Below are 20403 nucleotides of genomic sequence, written 5' to 3'. Positions count from 1 at the left end.
TAACATTTCTTTGGGCTGACTGCAACTACACACTGCATATCGGAAATGGTAAATATCAGCAAAAAAAAAAAAAAAACTGAGAAAATGCGTCTGACGACTCTTAGGAGAAACACCCCATATTTATACACATTTATGTATATATAACTTTAAATGATCGTTGTAGTTTATCAGTTATGTGACTGAAATACAAAACTAAAAAGGTAGACGGTGGAATGAGGGCAACACATTTGCTCAGCGTTAGATTTCATATTTACATAACTTTATACTGTCAACAGGAATAGATTGCTTCAAATACAAATTTTTTTCAAGTTACAGTGTAAAAGATTTTACGAAGTGTTAAAAATGAAAAGAGTTGTTATCAGGTTAAGCTGCGCGCTTTGATTTTGGTGTCCAGTTGCTATGCTTCTCTAGCAGTTGTTAACACGTGGATACATTTGTACAGATTTCTGACTGTTGGACGTCTGTGTTGTGCTTAACTTGTAAGAAGAGCCCAATGAAATTATTTAGAAATTGTTTGCAAGCTACCTCCAGTTGCTCATTTAGGAAGTATTGGGGTTTACTGTCCGTTTGCCGAGTGATGCTACAGGCGACAATTTAAATGAACTGGTAGCAATAACAACTATTTGTTTATTAACTAAGAAACATATCTCAACTGAAATTACAAACTGAAATGTCAGTCCCTGACAATGTCTGGGAGGTCTCACAATGATGAAGTCCATAAGTGCCTTCGTGGGAAATGAGCAGGAAGGTACTGAGGAAGATTAGCGACCTGGTCCCGTAAGGCTGTGGGCTCGTGGACGGTCAGGCGAAGGAAGCCGTAATGCGGGATGAGCAGGCAGCTTCCGTGGATGATTAGCGACCCGGTCCCGTGAGGCTGCGACCTCTTGAACGGCCAGGACGGAGGCCCAAGTAAGCGCTGCCCTCGGGAGCGACAGACTGGACTACATCGGCCTGTGCTTAGGGCGAAGGCGAGACGACTTTTACTCCAAGGATTGTGGAGAAGTGATTGCAAAAATCATTACCTGAAGAAAAAAGATATGAGAATATAGGAAATAAAATTGTAAATAAAGTTTCTTTCTCATGAAACTCGATCCAATATGGCGAACATGGCCAAAAATCCGCAAAGTTGCAAAAAATGGTTTTCTGGGATAAGTAAATAACTATAGCTCCGATCGAAAAATGTTAAAGAAGAAGGCTGCAGCACTTAAAAATATCTATCGAAACTATCTTATAAGTATCGATTGCTTTCTTACGTCTCCAGATATATTGAAAAACCATTAAAAATTGGGTTCTCTGTAACTCATTAACATTCACATTCCGGTACTATAAGTATAGGCCGCAATAAGTCAAAAAAGTATTTGGATGAAAAATTTTAAAAATGTGAATATTTTCCAGATATAACTCTCGATAACTGGCAAGCGGATGGCTCTACAGTAACAGTTTTAGATACATATTCTTCACAAAGAGTTATGCTACGACGCTATTGAATAATTTTAACGATTTTATTAATTGTAATGATCAACAAATGACATCCAAAAACTTTCACTTATTTTGGGCGTTTTTAACTATCTCAATAACATTTGTGTTTATCTCTTTAAGTTAACTCAGACTGCGAACGCGGGCTGTTTAGTACCAGTTTTCAGAGCGTGTGTGTGTCGGATCCACCGAATCCACCTGACGCTCCAGCTGACGTACTCCACACTTGCATGCTTCATGTTATTACTCAGTCACTAACTTTAGAAATTAGTGAAAAGTAACCTAGCATTTTTCTTGACAATATAAATATTCAGTACTGACCTCCCTCAAACGAATCGCTGTAAAATTTTAATTGCGTCCATTAGAGCTTTTTATAAACAAAAAGATATCTCGGATCCAGGAAACCGTAGATTTATTTTTTTTCAAATTCATTAAAAACTTTCAGTAATTTCTTTCTTGAAAAGTTATTTTCATGAAATAAAACTCGAGATAGTTAAAAATGTCACTCCCAACAAAAGAGCAAGTTTATCTAACTTATTTGTTCATCCTTACAATTAATAAAATTGTAAAACTTATTTAATAGGATCGTAGCACAAAATTATCGAGCGCTCCTTTTCTTCTAAATTCAAGGTATCTTGAAAAACAATTTGTTTTTAATTTTTCAAACAAGATTTTTTTAAACTCATCACGGGCTATACTTAGTATAAGTAGCAAGTATGGAAACGTGAACGTTAAGGAACAATCGAGGCTACTCAGCATTTGAGACTGACTGCAGTACAATTTTACTGCCGCCAACTTATATTTCGCGGAAAGACAACAAAGATAATATAAAAGAGATTAGGGTTCGTACAGAGGCATATAGACAGTCATTTTTCCCTCGTTCTGTTTGGGAGTGGAACGGGGAGAGAAGATGCTAGTTGTGGTGCGAGGTACCCTCCGGCATACACCATATGGTGGATTGCGGAGTATGTATGTAGATGTAGATGTAGAACTCGTTTTTTAACGATTTTTTGATGTTGTTGTTGTTGTGGTCTTCAGTCCTCAGACTGGTTTGATGCAGCTCTCGATGCTACTCTATCCTGTGCAAGCTTCTTCATCTTCCAATACCTACTGCAGCCTACATTCTTCTGAATCTGCATAGCGTATTCATCTCTTGGTCTCCCTCTACGATTTTTACCCTCCACGCTGCCCTCCAGTACCAAATTGGTGATCTCTTGAAGCCTCAGAACATGTCCTACCAATCGATCCCTTCTTCTTGTCAAGTTTTGCCACAAACTCCGCTTCTCCCCAATTCTATTCAATACCTCCTCATTAGTTATGTGATATATCCATCTAATCTTCAGCATTCTTCTGTAGCTCCACATTTCGAAAGCTTCTATTCTCTTCTTGTCTTATCTATTTATCGTCCATATTTTTCTCTTCTTCAGAAACGCTTTCCTTGCCATTGGCAGTCTACATTTTATATCCTCTCTACTTCGACCATCATCAGTTATTTTGCTCCCCAAATAGCAAAACTCCTTTACTACTTTAAGTGTCTCATTTCCTAATCTAATTCCCTCAGCATCAGCCGATTTAATTCAACTAAATTCCATTATCCTCGTTATGCTTTTGTTGATGTTCATCTTATACCCTCCTTTCAAGACACTGTCCATTCTGTTCAACTGCTCTTCCAAGTCCTTTGCTGTCTCTGACAGAATTACAATGTCATCGGCAAACCTCAAAGTTTTTATTTCTTCTCCATGGATTTTAATACCTACTCCGTACTTTTCTTTTGTTTCCTTTACTGCTTGCTCAATATACAGATTGAATCTTTCTTCTAAGATAAGACGTAGGGTCAGTATTGCCTCACGTGTTCCAACATTTCTACGGAATCCAAACTGATCTTCCCCGACGTCAGCTTCAACCAGTTTTTCCATTCGTCTGTAAAGAATTCGCGTTAGTATTTTGCAGGTGTGACTTATTAAACTGGTAGTTCGGAAATTTTCACATATGTCAACACCTGCTTTCTTTGGAATTGGAATTACTATATTCTTCTTGAAGTCTGAGGGAATTTCGCTTGTCTCATACATCTTGTTCACCAGATGGTAGAGTTTTGTTAGGCCTGGCTCTCCCAAGGCTGTCAGTAGTTCTAATGGAACGTTGTCTACTCCCGGGGCCTTGTTTCGACTTTTGTATTTATAACCCTGTGTTCACCTGACCAAAAGTCTTGTTCCTCCTGCCACCGAACTTCACTAATTCTCACTATATCTAACTTTAACCTATCTATTTGCCTTTTTAAATTTTCTAACCTACCTGCGCGATTAAGGGATCTGACATTCCACGCTCCGATCCGTAGAACGCCAATTTTCTTTCTCTTGATAACGACGTCCTCTTGAGTAGTCCCCGCCCGGAGGTCCGAATGGGGGACTATTTTACCTCCGGAATATTTTACCCAAGAGGACGCCATCATCATTTAATCATACAATAAATCTGCATGCCCTCGGGAAAAATTACAGCTGTAGTTTCCCCTTGCTTTCAGCCGTTCGCAGTACCACAACAGCAAGGCCGTTTTGGTTAGTGTTACAGGGCCCGATCAGTCAATCATCCAGACTGTTGCCCCTGAAACTACTGAAAAGGCTGCTGCCCCTCTTCAGGGACCACACGTTTGTCTGTCCTCTCAACAGATACCCCTCCGTTGTGGTTGCACCTACGGTACTGCTATCTGTATCGTTGAGGCACGCAAGCCTCCCCACCAGCGGCAAGGTCCATGGTTCATGAAGGGGGGGGGGGGGATTTACCTGTAAACATCTATCTATAGGTTTCTTCAAACCTTAGAACTTTCTATCTAATATAACATTATTTGATTGGAGCCATAGCTTTTTACTTATTGAAGTAAAAACTTTTTTTTTGCAACTTTGCGGATTTTATTTATTTATTTATTTATTTATTTTTTGCCACGTTAGCCATCTTGGATCGAATTTTATGGAAGAAGTACTCTATTTAAAATTTTATTTCCAAACAGGCGAATTTTGTTGACATCGTCTGTTTCCAAATGACCTCCTGGAGTAGGGTGACTAGCAAATGCCGCCCCTTACCTGTGATAAAGGTCTGTACGAGTGCGGTTGATTGATTTGGAGGAGGTGTAAGTGTGTCGTCTTCCTTTGCATCCCACACACCTTCGCTTTGCTTAGTTTACATCTTTGCTTAATAGGAAATACAGTATATATTTATATCTTTGCTTAAGGGATATTCTTTGAATTCTAAACAAGGACGTCAAGTGTCAAGTGCATGTGTGATATCAAGAATACCATGAAGATTCTCACAGTGATTTAATCACAATATGTGTGTTTTTTGTAATGCAACAGCGTATACCCCGCCTTAAGTTACGTTGAGGGCCACACACACACACACACACACACACACACACACACACACACACACACACACAAACTTGTGGCCATCCCCTGGAACCCACGTAAGTGGATAATGTTACTTCACATTATATCTAAATAAATGCTGGCACGCTAGAACGTTTTTATAATGAAACAACGTATCAAGTAGCTCTGCACGTCCTCGTCCTACTGGAATTGTCGACCCTTCATAGCCCTTTTAAGGAACTGAATGCGTGACAATTGCGTATCTAGTGGTTAGGACTATTGGGCGGATGCTCGAGTGTCTCCCACCTGAGTTGGCGTAATTTCTGGGTTACGAAATTTGCGATATGGCTCCGAATCTCGACCATCATGAAACTTGGCGCATCATTCCACAATGCTGGTTTTCTACAAACATGCTGTCCCATATACGTTTTCATTCTCCCATAGATATCTACCGATGTTTTTCCTTCGGCTGCTAAGAAAAGAGTAACAGTACATCGGTCCTGTTCGGACACATTTGGTAATAACGTTGCCATAGTTCATGTTTCCGCATTTATCGCACGCGCGTCGGAAACACACGAGTTGGAGAATAATCCCTTGTTTACATGTCGGTGCTTAAATACCCACATAGAAGTCGATGGCCTTTTATATATTAATCGGTACCGATAAATGTGTCTATTAATCTACTGAAACTTTCATATTTTATTTCTCATGAAGGATACAACTGTCAACTTCTTCATTATGTATTGTGAAACAAGTTATAAAAACAACTGTAATGTACTAACAGAATCTGTGGGGGACAACTTAGTTAACAATAAAAAGTGACTGTTGTTAAGGACTAGGCAACTTAGTTTTGAAACCGGATTTTACTTCACTTTTTACGTGTGATTTTGGGGAATAATACAGCACTTTGCAACATATAAGCATGAATTATTATTCGGTGGTAAGACATGATAAATCACATGATAATTTTTCATATTTCATTAATATTTCGAGTAATTCGTGAACAGAGTATAAAGACCCATCATAGATATGAGCTTAATCAAAATATGCTTATTATTGCAGAAATTCATCAGGGATGAAACACTGATTACTGCGCACAGGTCTCAATAGGTCCAGAATTTATGGGGACGTTATGAGCTGTATGGAGAACAAGACGTGATGTATACATTGACAAGTGAAACTTCGTTATCGATTATAGATAATCGGCCGGTGTTTTTCTCTCTGTGCAGAGTCGATATTCATTTTTTATTTAAATTCCTCTCTTTTCCTATGAAAATTATTAAGTTATTGTACCTTTCTATTGCCTCTCTATGCAAGATTTTTCAACAATGGGCACATAAAACTGTGACTGATACCTTCGTAATATGAATCCATGGTGAAGAGATGTTTTCGTGGTACATTTCAATAGCATTAATTCAAAAACTCAAATTACTATAGAAAGAAAGAGCAATATGCGATATAATATACCGTATGTATCAGTAATTACACTGTGGATGGATCTCTGACTCATAAAGTTTACAAGAGAGATATAATTATATTCTTAGTGAATGGAGAAAGTAAAATGTGGGAGCCAGATTATTTATAATATGAGCTCAGTTAGGTATACTAGGCTTTTAAGAACAAAAATTACTTTTATAAGAAGATGGAACGAGCACTTCAGACTAGAAGAAAGGCTTCTACTACTTATAAGAACAACAATCATTTTCAGAGAAGGTTTCGCTCCTATTATCAGTGAGACAACTAACAACTAACCCATCTCAATCTGTTACTGAGCGGGCGCTGAAGACCTTGCTGTCGTGCGCCCAAAAAAACCCTCTACTACTACTACTAACTGCATTTGAAATTTTGGCAAAGTATGGAGTTAATATTATTTATTTATATTGTATCAGTCATTGTCGACAGCTGTTGGGTGTATAATTCCGTGCATTTGTTTCCACTTTTGTACTGGACCAAGAAAACGAAGCTTTTACGTGTGTTTTGCGAAACAAGAGAAACTATCGTTTTGGAGAAACTTGTAATCCGGATGTTGCAGAATCTGCTTTAGAGTATGTAGAATATGAAACAAAATTTAAAGAGACTATAGAGCTTGTGTAGAGGGTCAGTATAAATTTATTAACAGCATAACAGTTTAACCAAATAGTGGAGGGAATAAAGTAAAATAAAATAAAATATGGATGTACACTTTGCTCAACGACAAGAATTGTAACGATGGATTATTTGTAATCGAGAATGATGCCACCTGTCATAAGCATTCCGTATCACGTCGCAGATGGTAATAAAACGTTAGCGAATGGTGCATCGACAATGACCCTGAACCCGCAAATTTTGACAGAAGCAAAATTCCTACCGCGAAAGCTTTCATTCAACTTGCGTTTGCTGTTTTCTCACTTTCTATCCATGACAATCCATCATCCCTCCAGTTATTCCTGACTTACCTTAGTGGCCTTAATCGTAATTGTAACACAATTGTAGTGGGTCTTGAGAAACTGGATCAGGAATATCACGGAATCTTTTCTGCAGCGTAACATCACGAGTTTTTCTTTCTGTAGTTGATGAAGCCACATTTTTGCGATAATAGGAGGCTATTTTAAAGTTACCAAACTTTTTACAATGCTGGATACTACTGGCAGCAACCTGGATTGGAATTTTCCTAGAAAAACTATTTCATCCTAGGAACTTCTGGAGGTGGCTCGATGAGTCAATTTAGATATTCCATAACGTGGCAGAAAGCGCCATGAAGTGTTATCGCATTTGTCTGTTTCGTGAATGGTATCTGTTTACAGTATTCAGTATTTTTAATATGAATTAATCTAGGGATGCATTTAAATAATCACTGAAGCTGAAATAGTCGTTGAGTTCTTCATCTATAACAAATCACAAATAAGGGAAGTACGCGTATACATTACATGCAACAAAATTTTCGTCAGAAACAGTTTCAAGGGTTTTGCTTTTTTTATTTTCTGTCAGTTCTGTTTTCTATTCAAAGTGAATTCCTCTGTAACCTTCTTTTTATTAGATAATATCAGGTTACTTTCGACAGTTTAGCGGTTTATGCAGACATATGTGTTACATACTATCATTGCCTTATAATCACTTTTCTTTTTCTTTATCTTAGTTGAAGTGTTGGTAATCGGCTGTGTTTGTAGCTCAGTTTACAACACATACAAGTACTTTCATCGAAGATAACCGTATTAAAGTAGTTTAGTAATCTTCAGCCAATATACTAAGTTTCCATGTCTTTGTCCTACGTTTGCTGCCTTAACCAGGTGTTAACGCATTTAATGATTGAAATAAATGGATATCTCTTTTACTCATCAATGCAACGTTATACACTGAGAACACGTAAGTTTCCATGGTATTCTGAAGAAAAAATTTTCATCATTTAATAATTGGTAAGCAACACTAAATTATAATGCTAGTTCTGGTGAAGGTCAGTTGATGAATATTTATGTGAAACGATTGTGCTCCAGATATAATTAACGACAAACCTCTAAATGTTTCCTCGGCAGTCGCTTACCATGGAGTAGGTGATACATACGTATTTCTGAAACTAATAACATCTCAGTTTCACAAAGATAAGTAACATACAGTTTATTTTATTCTTTCACTCTTCTACGTTCGAGTAGTTCCCGTGGATAAATATTATAAGAGGCGATCAAAAATTTTCCATTCGAAGGACACACTAACCCCTTTCCTACGTGTTTGTGCTTATCTACCTGCATCGTAGTGGCACTGGATTTCATATACGTTACAGCAACCACCTTAAATGGATTTTTTTATTACCTCTTATAAAATTAAGTACAAACAACAGAAAACGGTCGACATGGTACATAGTGGATGTGTCCACACTGATGAAACATAGACCCATGCGTTATGTTGATAAGAGTCTGCATTAATCTTATCAGAGATTATTATAAGCCACAAATTGTCTCCGAATAACTGTTATACTAGTTTTCGTTAAAAATATCAATGATCTGTGGTGCCTTAAAATAAGAATAAATCTGCATTTGCAATCGATAAAACAGAGCACAATGGTTTTAATGATACCAAAGAGAGCTACTCGCACTACCCATCCAGGGTGGTTTACATTCATTGCCATACATCTAAAACCATGATTGAAGTGCTTTTCTATGAATGTAACTGTAATGTCATTAAAAATATACTGCAGCCTTGTTAGTGAACAATACCTCTCTCAGTACTAATTACTCCTTCCGGGGTATTAACAGGCTCATTAATATGTTATGACGTAGCCCCCCAAAGCTTTCTAAATCCACTTGCATGCGTCATACTAATAATGAACCAAATCAGTGTTTAAATTTTTTAGGGAAATTTTCCAATATGGCTTCCAACCCAGCTGTCAGCAGTAATCTGATAGACAATGCAGCAGATCCCATTACTTGCTGCTAAACATCACTCGTTCTTAACTAATACTCTGTGCACGATCGTTTCTGTCGCAGTCACACCCTTTTAGAGAAAGCAGCTTTCCCAACAAGTTCATCGGAATGGGATGACGGTCATTTGTGACAACCCACTTAAATTTTTGGCGGTCCTTGTTTGCTATGAGCAAAAAAAGCCAACAGTCTATTCCCAACAAAAGCTGCGAAAGGTTTGTTGAAGAAGTTATCGTAGTTGACTTCCATTCGAAAGGACAATCCGCTGATCAAAATTTTGGTTTTTTGTGCATTTTCTACATTGATTAAGGCAAATTCGTGCACAGTATTCTTTCAAAAGGCCAGCTCGATTTCTACATTTTCTCTACTTCGACTTTGCATTCTGTCCGTAACACTCTCCTCGCTGATAGAAAGCGAAATCTTTAATCTTTCTTTCTTCCTAAAGCGTCAGTGTGTCTCTATGGCACTTCTTCCAATCTTCCATGTCGTACGCGATTGTTATCTCTTGTCCACCCTGAAATGAACATGTCTTTAATTTTCAAGATTGAAGGACAAGTGCCGGCCGAAGTGGCCGTGCGGTTAAAGGCGCTGCAGTCTGGAACCGCAAGACCGCTACGGTCGCAGGTTCGAATCCTGCCTCGGGCATGGATGTTTGTGATGTCCTTAGGTTGGTTAGGTTTAACTAGTTCTAAGTTCTAGGGGACTAATAACCTCAGCAGTTGAGTCCCATAGTGCTCAGAGCCATTTGAACCATTTTTGAAGGACAAGTGTATCGGGTACGCACCCATGAAGAACTTACAACTACTATTAAAAAATCAGGATCCGGTGTTTCTAACAATGGCGCATGTCTTTACACATCATAGATACATAAATATGGTATGGTTCAAATGGCCCTGAGCACAATGGGACTTAACTTCTGAGGTCATCAGTCCCCTAGAACTTAGAACTACTTAAACCTAACTAACCTAAGGACATCACACACATCCATGCCCGAGGCAGGATTCGAACCTGCGACCTAAACATTGTATGCATTGACGTGTTATGTAACGTTAAGTATGCTAGGCGGTAACATACGATAACGTAGTCGGTTCATTAATCAATGTGAATGTTTGTATAAGATATTTTAAATATTTCATTTGCTAAAATAGCAGAAACATTATTCAGTCCTCTGTATCGTCTTACTTTGGTAGTAATGTCTTTTAGTACAAAACAGTCTCATCAAATTGATAATATTCTATACAAAATTACTTCAGACAATTCATGCCCTCACACTATGAGATACAGAATTTACTGTTACTCCAGGATTAGCCCAGGTGGTAAGCGTAGGATGTGCCTATCGGATCAGTGCGCAAGATAAATTCCTGAGTGTGGAGCGCCTTGGCGACGTCTGCTGGCCACTTAGGCGGCGGAGTGTCTTGTAAATGTTTAATGGCGCCACAGCCGCACTGGCCACAAGGCTCGTTATCCACGCCATGCGTTCGATATCGGCACTCAAACGGAAATTATAAACGAGCTACTGCAAATCTCAGCCGCTTTGTTTTCCCGGTAACAACGGCTTCTATCCGTTCAGGAAGGGTGCAATAGCCTCACAAACTTCCACTCAGCCTATTCGTTTACATATCTGCGACTGAAGAGACAAGCTACTACAAAGGAACTAATATAAATCATTTATTCATGCGAATATGTTCTACAACGTTCACAGTATGTGAGATACACATAAAACAGTAATATTAATAAATACTTTACGGCAACGTCAGTCTTACCTTATTATCAGTACATTACATAACTTTTTCATAAACTAAAGTTGCCAAGAATAATGACATAGTAATAGAAATCCATGGAGTCAGAACTGGTGGAATCAGATGTGAGAAAGAAGTTGACTTGTTTAGACAAGAGACAGAGGGGAGAGAGAGAGAGAGAGAGAGAGAGAGAGAGAGAGAGAGAAAGAGAGAGAGTGAGAAATAGTGGAAAATCAGCTGGTGAAATGGGAAAAAACTCAGTAATAGGTAAGGATAAGGAAAAATGAGATAGTGTGGAAAAGGGAATTGAAATACTGTTTCACTGACGGATAGAAAGAAGACAGCAAAAATTATGGAAAAGGGGACTGACATATTGCTACACTGTTGGATATAAAGAAGACAGATAGCATGTGCCAAGAGAGCAGCTACGTCATTAATTTTGGTAAAGCTTTAATCTCCTCTCGCATGTATCGTGTTTCTGAATCAGACGCAGGTTAAGACATTCAGTTTTCCACTGTTCAAGAACTTCGTTTTCTCTTCACTGATATGTGGTAGAAACTCCAAAGTGGCAGCTTTCATATCAGTCATGAATGTTTACCCGAATATCGTTGTCGTACGTCTCACTCGGATGATTTCTGATCTCTTTGCTGCATAGTGATCTAACTATAGTGCGCACAACAATTAAAGGGTCACTTTTATAAACTCTCTAATTGCCTCCCACTGCGTGGTATTATACGGCGTAACCCTCCGGCTCGGCGGAGCTTCAGACATAGGCGAAAAAAAGGCCACAGCTCAGAAATTCATATGAGATAGAAAGTGGATTAATGATTTTAGAATTCTACCAAACGCTACCGTGGACTTTACTTACGATACAAAATGTCATTATACATCGTCTTAATCACATTTAACCTCTTCTTTTGACGCCTCTGCGACGGAGGACAGAATCGCAACGACCAGTGTTGAAATCACGTGGTTCTATGATGGACGTCCGAGGAAAGCATTTCAGAACCACCGTTGCTCAGAAACGGCTTCGCGAGGTGACGTAAAGGGCGTCAATGAAACCACCCCTTCCCTTGGGGCGCCGATTCCAACACATTTCGCGGTGGAGAACGATGGTTCACAGTGGGATGAGCAATAGGATGACGTTCTAGACAACCTTTGACACTGCTGATACCCCCGGATGATTGAACCCTTCCTTAATAACATCGTGAGCCTGCAACTCCTCTGCACGTCATAGAATTTAGGAGTATAGCACGGGCACAATTTTTGCTCTGGTTTACAGGGCGGAATCACTGGTAGCCTCCAAAACCATTCAAATCCAAAGCTGTCTTTCACTCCCTCCTGTGGTGTGATCGCGGGTGGCAGGGCGGGGGGGGGGCGGGGAGGGGAAGAGGGAGCGAGGTGACACACTACACTTATCAAGTTCGCTGGGGTTGCGGGCACACGATGTTCTTGGAGAAGGGCTGAATCGTCCGTAGGGTGTCAGATATTGTCAAGAACATCGTCCTGTTGCTCGACACACTACAAACTGTCGTTTTTAAGTGCGATACCTGTGGGAATCAACACCTCGAGGGAATGGATGGTTTCATTGACGCCTTTTATGTCAGCCGCTGACGGCTTTTCGTGTCGATTAGCAGAGGCAGTGCGTCTGAAATGTTTTCGTTGGCGATCCGTGAAAAAAACAGCGTGATTTGAACGCTGGGCGGCGCATTTGTAACCTCTATTCTAGAGGCATCAGGATAAGTCGGTAAATGTGGGGAAGGGTTGGTGTGACGACATTACAGTCGTCTGACACGTCCATGGCGGCGTTGGGCAGAATTTTGGTGCAACTTAGTTCCTCTGTGACATCAGTACCCTCCCTTGCACCTGTCGTGAACTTCTGACCTCTTAGCCTTCTCCCAGTGTTTCGACACCTTGTTCTCTGAAGAGTCGCCGAGACCGAGGGCGAGGTTGCAATGGTCCACGGTTTTGCATTATTACAGAGTAAGGGTTTAGGCACCTTTGAGCCAAATTTCTGCTTTGTAATGGGAGACAATTACGGGGTTTTGATACAGGCACATTTTAACTGTGTCGTACAGTGTATTTGATCTGTTTTGTACCCTGACTGTCCACCTGCTTCTACTTCTGCAACACTGAAACAGACGGATAACCGTTCTCTCAAATTACGAACAATCTGATCAGGTATGTGTAATAATTGTCGCTTTTCATCTTAGCTATCGCTATGTCCTTGGTTAACGCCTACAGTATTAACTTCCAGTAATACACACGTGCCCAGCGGGTTGCCGAAGACACGGCACCGTAGTGGGACTGCATGAAAACAACGTATCGTTCGACCAAAACAGATGTCAAGAAGAACTCCATCAGATGCAACGGAAACGGGTGGCACCCACTTCGCCATCAGGGGGCTTTCAATTGCCGCTGAAGGCGCAACATTCACGGGCTTACTATGTTCACCGATCACGTGTTCACTAAACACTGAACTGGTATCCATCCACCGAGCGTGTATATAAGACGGCACCCATCTAGTATCAGGCCGTACAGTTCACTGAGCCAACCATTTCAGTCGCAGGGATAAATCTGGATCTACACCTCCTAGCGACAGCAGGTCCAGGCGTAACATCAACCTGGAAATTATGCCTCTGAAGCCATCGCAGGCATCCAGCAGTTATCTTTGACCCTCCGCCTCTTCGACATTGGCCTCCCGTGGACTCTGGGCATAAAGACTTCTTATCCGCTGGCTTCTATTGACTTTCGTTGTTGCATTCAGGGACTGTCATCCAAGACTGGGTACATCTGGACTTAGGACCTAGACTTGTACTATTAAACACTCTACAGTGATTTAAATCTCCCTTGGGCATATTTACTTCAAGGTTAGCGTATTTCATATCAAATATGGGAGGCAGTTTATCAGTATCGATTATCGATCAAGAAGGTCATTTATTTGTGTTCGGATGATATTGGTAATTGGTTACATCTGTGGACAATAGTTGTGAATCAATACTTCTGTGTTCATTAAAATAAAGTGTTTATGGTTTTGTCTCTACCTGGGAATGTTGCCTGGTATTGTGAACCTACATAAGTTCAGTACAGCAACTACATAGACATTGAAAGTTGTGTAATTCAAAGGTAAGGTTCTGCATAAACAAATACAATTTAGGATCGAAGCAGGTACTAAGTACAAACTTAGATTATCATTAAAGAGCTGTTTCACAAATTCTAATGAACTGATAAATATTTTACAGGCTTGATTCTTCAAGGAACTGAGAACTAATAGGAATGAGAAGTAATCAGCATTTATCACTTAGTCTTGTAGTAATTTCGTCCAATGGTTGTTATATTTTTTACACATTTTACATCGATTCTAATCTATTAACGGTAACAATCTTCTTTCGCTTGAGACCATAATTAAGAAACGATAGCGTATGGGGTACGAACTGTCAGGTTCCGTTGAAAGTTAATATTCTCAATAGATAGCGTTGACTGCTCTGCCTTTGCTTTAACTGCAAGCCGTCGATAGCAGTTACAGTTGTGGAAGAGATATTAAAGAGGATACAAACTATTTCAAGTTGTCAGACCGTTCGTTGTCTCTTATGACGAGGTGTTGCAGCATCCACTACAAACAGAGAAATTTATTCAGGTCTTTCGATCTAGTAACATGTCTGAGGATGTCCCACGCTACATAGTTTGCATTTTCTTTCGAAGCTACTCTTGTAAGAGACAACAGAGCAATCACGTAAACGGCACATACCAGGACTTGGTCGACTCTTCGCTCTATTGTATGTAGTGTAGTTTTTAACTCAGCTGATAACAGCTTAGTTTGGCAAAATTAGAAAATTACCACACCCTACCAAATGGTATTCGAGCCTATATGTGCAGAAAGCTGTACCGTTATGTATCAAGTTTAAAATCTAGTTTCAACCCTGATTCTTCAGAACGTTTTAATCAGCACATGCTAAGCCTACTTCTTTCTCAATGTAAACTGTATTCTTATGACTTTCACAGATTTAAGATCACAAAGAAGAAATGTGCATGTTCAATGTTATGTAGTGCCACTTGAGTTGCCTATGGTGTTTAAATGTGTCAAAGAATCCCTGTCGCACTGTGTTTTCGTAAGAGAGTGCAAAAATTTAACAGGACATAGAGGAGGCTCCACTGAACAATTTGAGGTAGGAAACCTGCGGTCGGAGAAGCGAGCTTAAGGAAATAATAGGAATAAAATTACATTTCTGTGTAGTTTTGTATTTACATTTGTTAACTGCAAATACCATCGTGGACATAAATAACGTGCCGTTTGTACTGTATCCTACAAAATGTGCTGAAACTGACGGCCATCAACCTCAATGCAAGCGTGACTTCGGCGAACAAGATTCCGACGCACCCTGGCAAGTATCCCTGGGGTTATTCCGAATCACATCACAGGTCTCTACAATTCTGGCAACAAATTTCGTTTCCGTATCCACTGGGGCCTCTTACACAAGTCACTTTAGATAGCCGCGCAGGATTAGCCGAGCTGTCTAAGGCGCAGCAGTCATGGACTGTGCGGCTGGTCCCGGCGGAGGTTCGAGTCCTCCTTCGAGCATGGGTGTGTGTGTTTGTCCTTAGGATAATTTAGGTTAAGTAGTGTGTAAGCTTAGGGACTGATGACCTTTGCAGTTAAGTCCCATAAGATTTCACGCACATTTGAACATCTGAACACTTTAGATACTTCCACGGGAAGTAACCAAGGGGATTTAGGTCAGGTGACCTCGCAGGCCATGGAATAGGACCTCCCTTCCAGTCCAGCGACCAGCAAATACTGTACCGTTACCATCCCATCGTATGATATTGTACTCTACTTTTCTGAATATAACTGAGTAATGAATGGGTCTGTCGTTGATTCAGAGCACATTCTGTCGTTGGACAATGCAAATACGATAAAACAGAGCAACCTTATGGACAAATAAAGTAAACAAAAGCCGCATCATGACTTCCTTGTAATCAAGATCGTCCTCCTTGTTTCATTGCAGGAAATAAAGAATGAACATCTAAATAAACAGGACAGTACGTGTTAACTTGTACACATGCTGGTTGTAAATAAGCTGGGAAACAGAAATGCTAGGCAAAGCGATAGACAAGTTTACTTCTATAAGTCCTTAAGCTGGCTTCTCCGACCCCAGGTCCCCTACCACAAATTTTCCAGTGGAGCATTCCCTATGTCCTGTGACATTTTTTTCAATGCAGGGCTGCTGAGTAAATGGTGTCAAGATTAGCACTCTCAGAATTTCCTTACAGATTCGTTGTTGCTCTGGCACAACGTCCTCTGCTGCATCACAGTCCCCATTTTTTTCTTCCATATCTGTTCATCTTGCTGTAACGCAAGGGCATTTTGTCTTGATCATAACCATACGTTACAATGAAGACACGTTGGTAGTACCGAAAGAAAACGTCATGTCTTCTCCAGTCACTCAGAAGGTGTGCAGATCTGAAATTCGTTTAGTTTGGAGGTGTAAAAGTGCTCACAAGCACCAATAGGTATTTTGCTAATGCTTAAAAGTATATTACACTGCATGGTTACATCCATCCGTCCCATTTAGTCTTTCAATCTCAGTTACCACATTCAGAAACATTAAGTGACGCAACAAGCTCTCTTTTCAACAGTACATCAGATATAGTTAATTATACACTCCTGGAAATGGAAAAAAGAACACATTGACACCGGTGTGTCAGACCCACCATACTTGCTCCGGACACTGCGAGAGGGCTGTACAAGCAATGATCACACGCACGGCACAGCGGACACACCAGGAACCGCGGTGTTGGCCGTCGAATGGCGCTAGCTTCGCAGCATTTGTGCACCGCCGCCGTCAGTGTCAGCCAGTTTGCCGTGGCATACGGAGCTCCATCGCAGTCTTTAACACTGGTAGCATGCCGCGACAGCGTGGACGTGAACCGTATGTGCAGTTGACGGACTTTGAGCGAGGGCGTATAGTGGGCATGCGGGAGGCCGGGTGGACGTACCGCCGAATTGCTCAACACGTGGGGCGTGAGGTCTCCACAGTACATCGATGTTGTCGCCAGTGGTCGGCGGAAGGTGCACGTGCCCGTCGACCTGGGACCGGACCGCAGCGACGCACGGATGCACGCCAAGACCGTAGGATCCTACGCAGTGCCGTAGGGGACCGCACCGCCACTTCCCAGCAAATTAGGGACACTGTTGCTCCTGGGGTATCGGCGAGGACCATTCGCAACCGTCTCCATGAAGCTGGGCTACGGTCCCGCACACCGTTAGGCCGTCTTCCGCTCACGCTCCAACATCGTGCAGCCCGCCTCCAGTGGTGTCGCGACAGGCGTGAATGGAGGGACGAATGGAGACGTGTCGTCTTCAGCGATGAGAGTCGCTTCTGCCTTGGTGCCAATGATGGTCGTATGCGTGTTTGGCGCCGTGCAGGTGAGCGCCACAATCAGGACTGCATACGACCGAGGCACACAGGGCCAACGCCCGGCATCATGGTGTGGGGAGCGATCTCCTACACTGGCCGTACACCATTAGTGATCGTCGTGGGGACACTGAATAGTGCACGGTACATCCAAACCGTCATCGAACCCATCGTTCTACCATTCCTAGACCGGCAAGGGAACTTGCTGTTCCAACAGGACAGTGCACGTCCGCATGTATCCCGTGCCACCCAACGTGCTCTAGAAGGTGTAAGTCAACTACCCTGGCCAGCAAGATCTCCGGATCTGTCCCCCATTGAGCATGTTTGGGACTGGATGAAGCGTCGTCTCACGCGGTCTGCACGTCCAGCACGAACGCTGGTCCAACTGAGGCGCCAGGTGGAAATGGCATGGCAAGCCGTTCCACAGGACTACATCCAGCATCTCTACGATCGTCTCCATGGGAGAATAGCAGCCTGCATTGCTGCGAAAGGTGGATATACACTGTACTAGTGCCGACATTGTGCATGCTCTGTTGCCTGTGTCTATGTGCCTGTGGTTCTGTCAGTGTGATCATGTGATGTATCTGACCCCAGGAATGTGTCAATAAAGTTTCCCCTTCCTGGGACAATGAATTCACGGTGCTCTTATTTCAATTTCCAGGAGTGTATTTACATGTTGGAATATCAGCCTATCAGTGGTACTGCGTTCTAATTCGTCGGATCTATCGCATTGCTCTCTGTACCATGTCGGATTGTATCAGAAAGTTACGCAATGTCAATTAAGAGTATAGAAGATTTGATCGATCATGACACTAATGTGTGTCTATGCATTAGACTACAAACAGCAATCCTGCGTAACACGAGACAGGCGCTGTTGCGCTGTCATTCGGCCTCTAAGGTAAACAGTTGTCACTAACCCACGGATGTTGAAAATAAGTTACACTTTACCTTTGAGGGTGTGGGCTATATTGTGATTCTACGTATAAATAACGGAAATTTTAGCTTTCCGAGAGTATATGTTCGATAAAACGTGCTTGTTCTTGTCTGTTTGGTTATTACCATCCGTTTTACCGTTCTCTTTGTGACTGTGTCTGAGTGATAAAATACGGGATGCTCACAATGTTTGTCTCGCGAGTGCGAGAAAAACAGCTTATTACCCATATCTAGTTAAATGTGAAGATTATATTTGGATGTGTGCTGTTCACAGCAAAATGTTATTAATAGCTGTGTCTGTAAACAACTAAATATAAATGAAGGAGTAAACACTCGAGATGAGTCGCGAGAGAATACCACGACGGTGCGAGCGCGCCCACCTTTGTTCCGACCATCCAAATTAATTAAGTAATTACTGAGCCCGATGACTAACGATGTTGACGTGACACGCGAAATTAATTTAAAAATGCAGGCTCCGTTTCATGCAGCGTCCGTGAAAATTAGTACTACAGAGTACGCAGTTAACTAAACAATAGAAGGAACAGTGAGGCAACAACACCAACGACCGTTCGCCCCTTACATTTGCTGCGAGAAGTTCGCACCACTAGAAATAACAGCATTACAACATGATATGTAAACATTTACTTTTAAAACACTTTTTGAAAGATCTTCAGTGTTACTAGCAATAACCTTTTAAGCGTTGTAGCTCTGTTCAAGTATTTTAAACTTCGTTGACGTTTAACTGCTTGGCGCGCAGACAACAGCTTTCTACGTCTTATAGCTGCCTACTCAGCGACTGTAAAGAGGAACTGAAATAACACGGAAAATGGCAGCCAGAAAATCTGGGCTACTCATAAACGAAGCCAAGACGGATTACCTCTTTATGACTCGTCGTCAAAAACAAGATACTGGACAACTACAGTCACTACAGATGGGAGACGGATCTTACAAGGAAGTCCGCGAATTTCAATACCTGGGAGAACTCGTCTTGCAAAGTAGAGATCAAAGCCACGATTCAGGCAGGAAATCGATCCTTCTACAGCCTAACACAACTGCTTCGGTCCAGATCATGTGATGTATCTGACCCCAGGAATGTGTCAATAAAGTTTCCCCTTCCTGGGACAATGAATTCACGGTGTTCTTATTTCAATTTCCAGGAGTATACAAATTCTACTAGCAGTCAGATAGGAAGAAAACTCAGTAAATACTAATTCAGCACTATCTTCACGGGGATTGAGAGATGTCTTGTAGAGGCTAACGCTCTCAACTCGCATTCGAGAGACGCGGGTTCAGTTCTCGGACCGACCGTCCGGATATTGGTTTCCCGCAGCCACACAGATTACTCCATACAGGATGGTTCTTTGAAAGGCCCATGGCCGCTTCCTTTCCCTTCGGTAGTAAGAAGTCAGAGCAAAGCGCCTCTAATAATCTCATGAAACGCCGGTCATCCTTCCTTCTTTCTTTTTGTGTCTGGATGCTAAATGAGTAACACAAGCGAGCCATTCTTGTAAACAATCGTGTCCGAAAACGACCAGCTCGATACTATCGGATTATGGCATATTATGTATTAATGACATGAGCAGCCCCCCAAAGCCCTGCACCAGCCGTATAACACAGTCTGTAGGGATGTACACTTCCAGCTGCCTGATGTCACACGATATTTGTAATTTTCAACATAAGAAATACTGGCAGTCCGTCTTAGCAGCCTTTTCTGACGTATACTTTCTGTATAAAGTACAGGGCAGGTGTCCTTATGACGGTATTGACCATTCATATGTAAGTGGCGTAGGATAGGTTTGGTTTGGTTATTTGGGGAAGGAGACCAGGCAGCGTGGTCATCGGTCTCATCGGATTAGGGAAGGATGGGGAAGGAAGTCGGCCATGCCCTTTCAGAGGAACCATCCCGGCATTTGCCTGGAGTGATTTAGGGAAATCACGGAAAACCTAAATCAGGATGGCCGGACGCTGGATTGAACCGTCGTCCTCCCGAATGCGAGTCCAGTGTCTAACCACTGCGCCACCTCGCTCGATCGTAGGATAGGGACAGGGAATTTCAATTCTTATTTCACTCTGTACTCGCTGACCTTGAAGA

Source organism: Schistocerca cancellata, chromosome 4 (genome assembly GCF_023864275.1).
Source record: "Schistocerca cancellata isolate TAMUIC-IGC-003103 chromosome 4, iqSchCanc2.1, whole genome shotgun sequence".
In the NCBI taxonomy this organism is placed as follows: Eukaryota; Metazoa; Arthropoda; class Insecta; order Orthoptera; family Acrididae; genus Schistocerca; species Schistocerca cancellata.
This window is presented reverse-complemented; position numbering follows the sequence as displayed.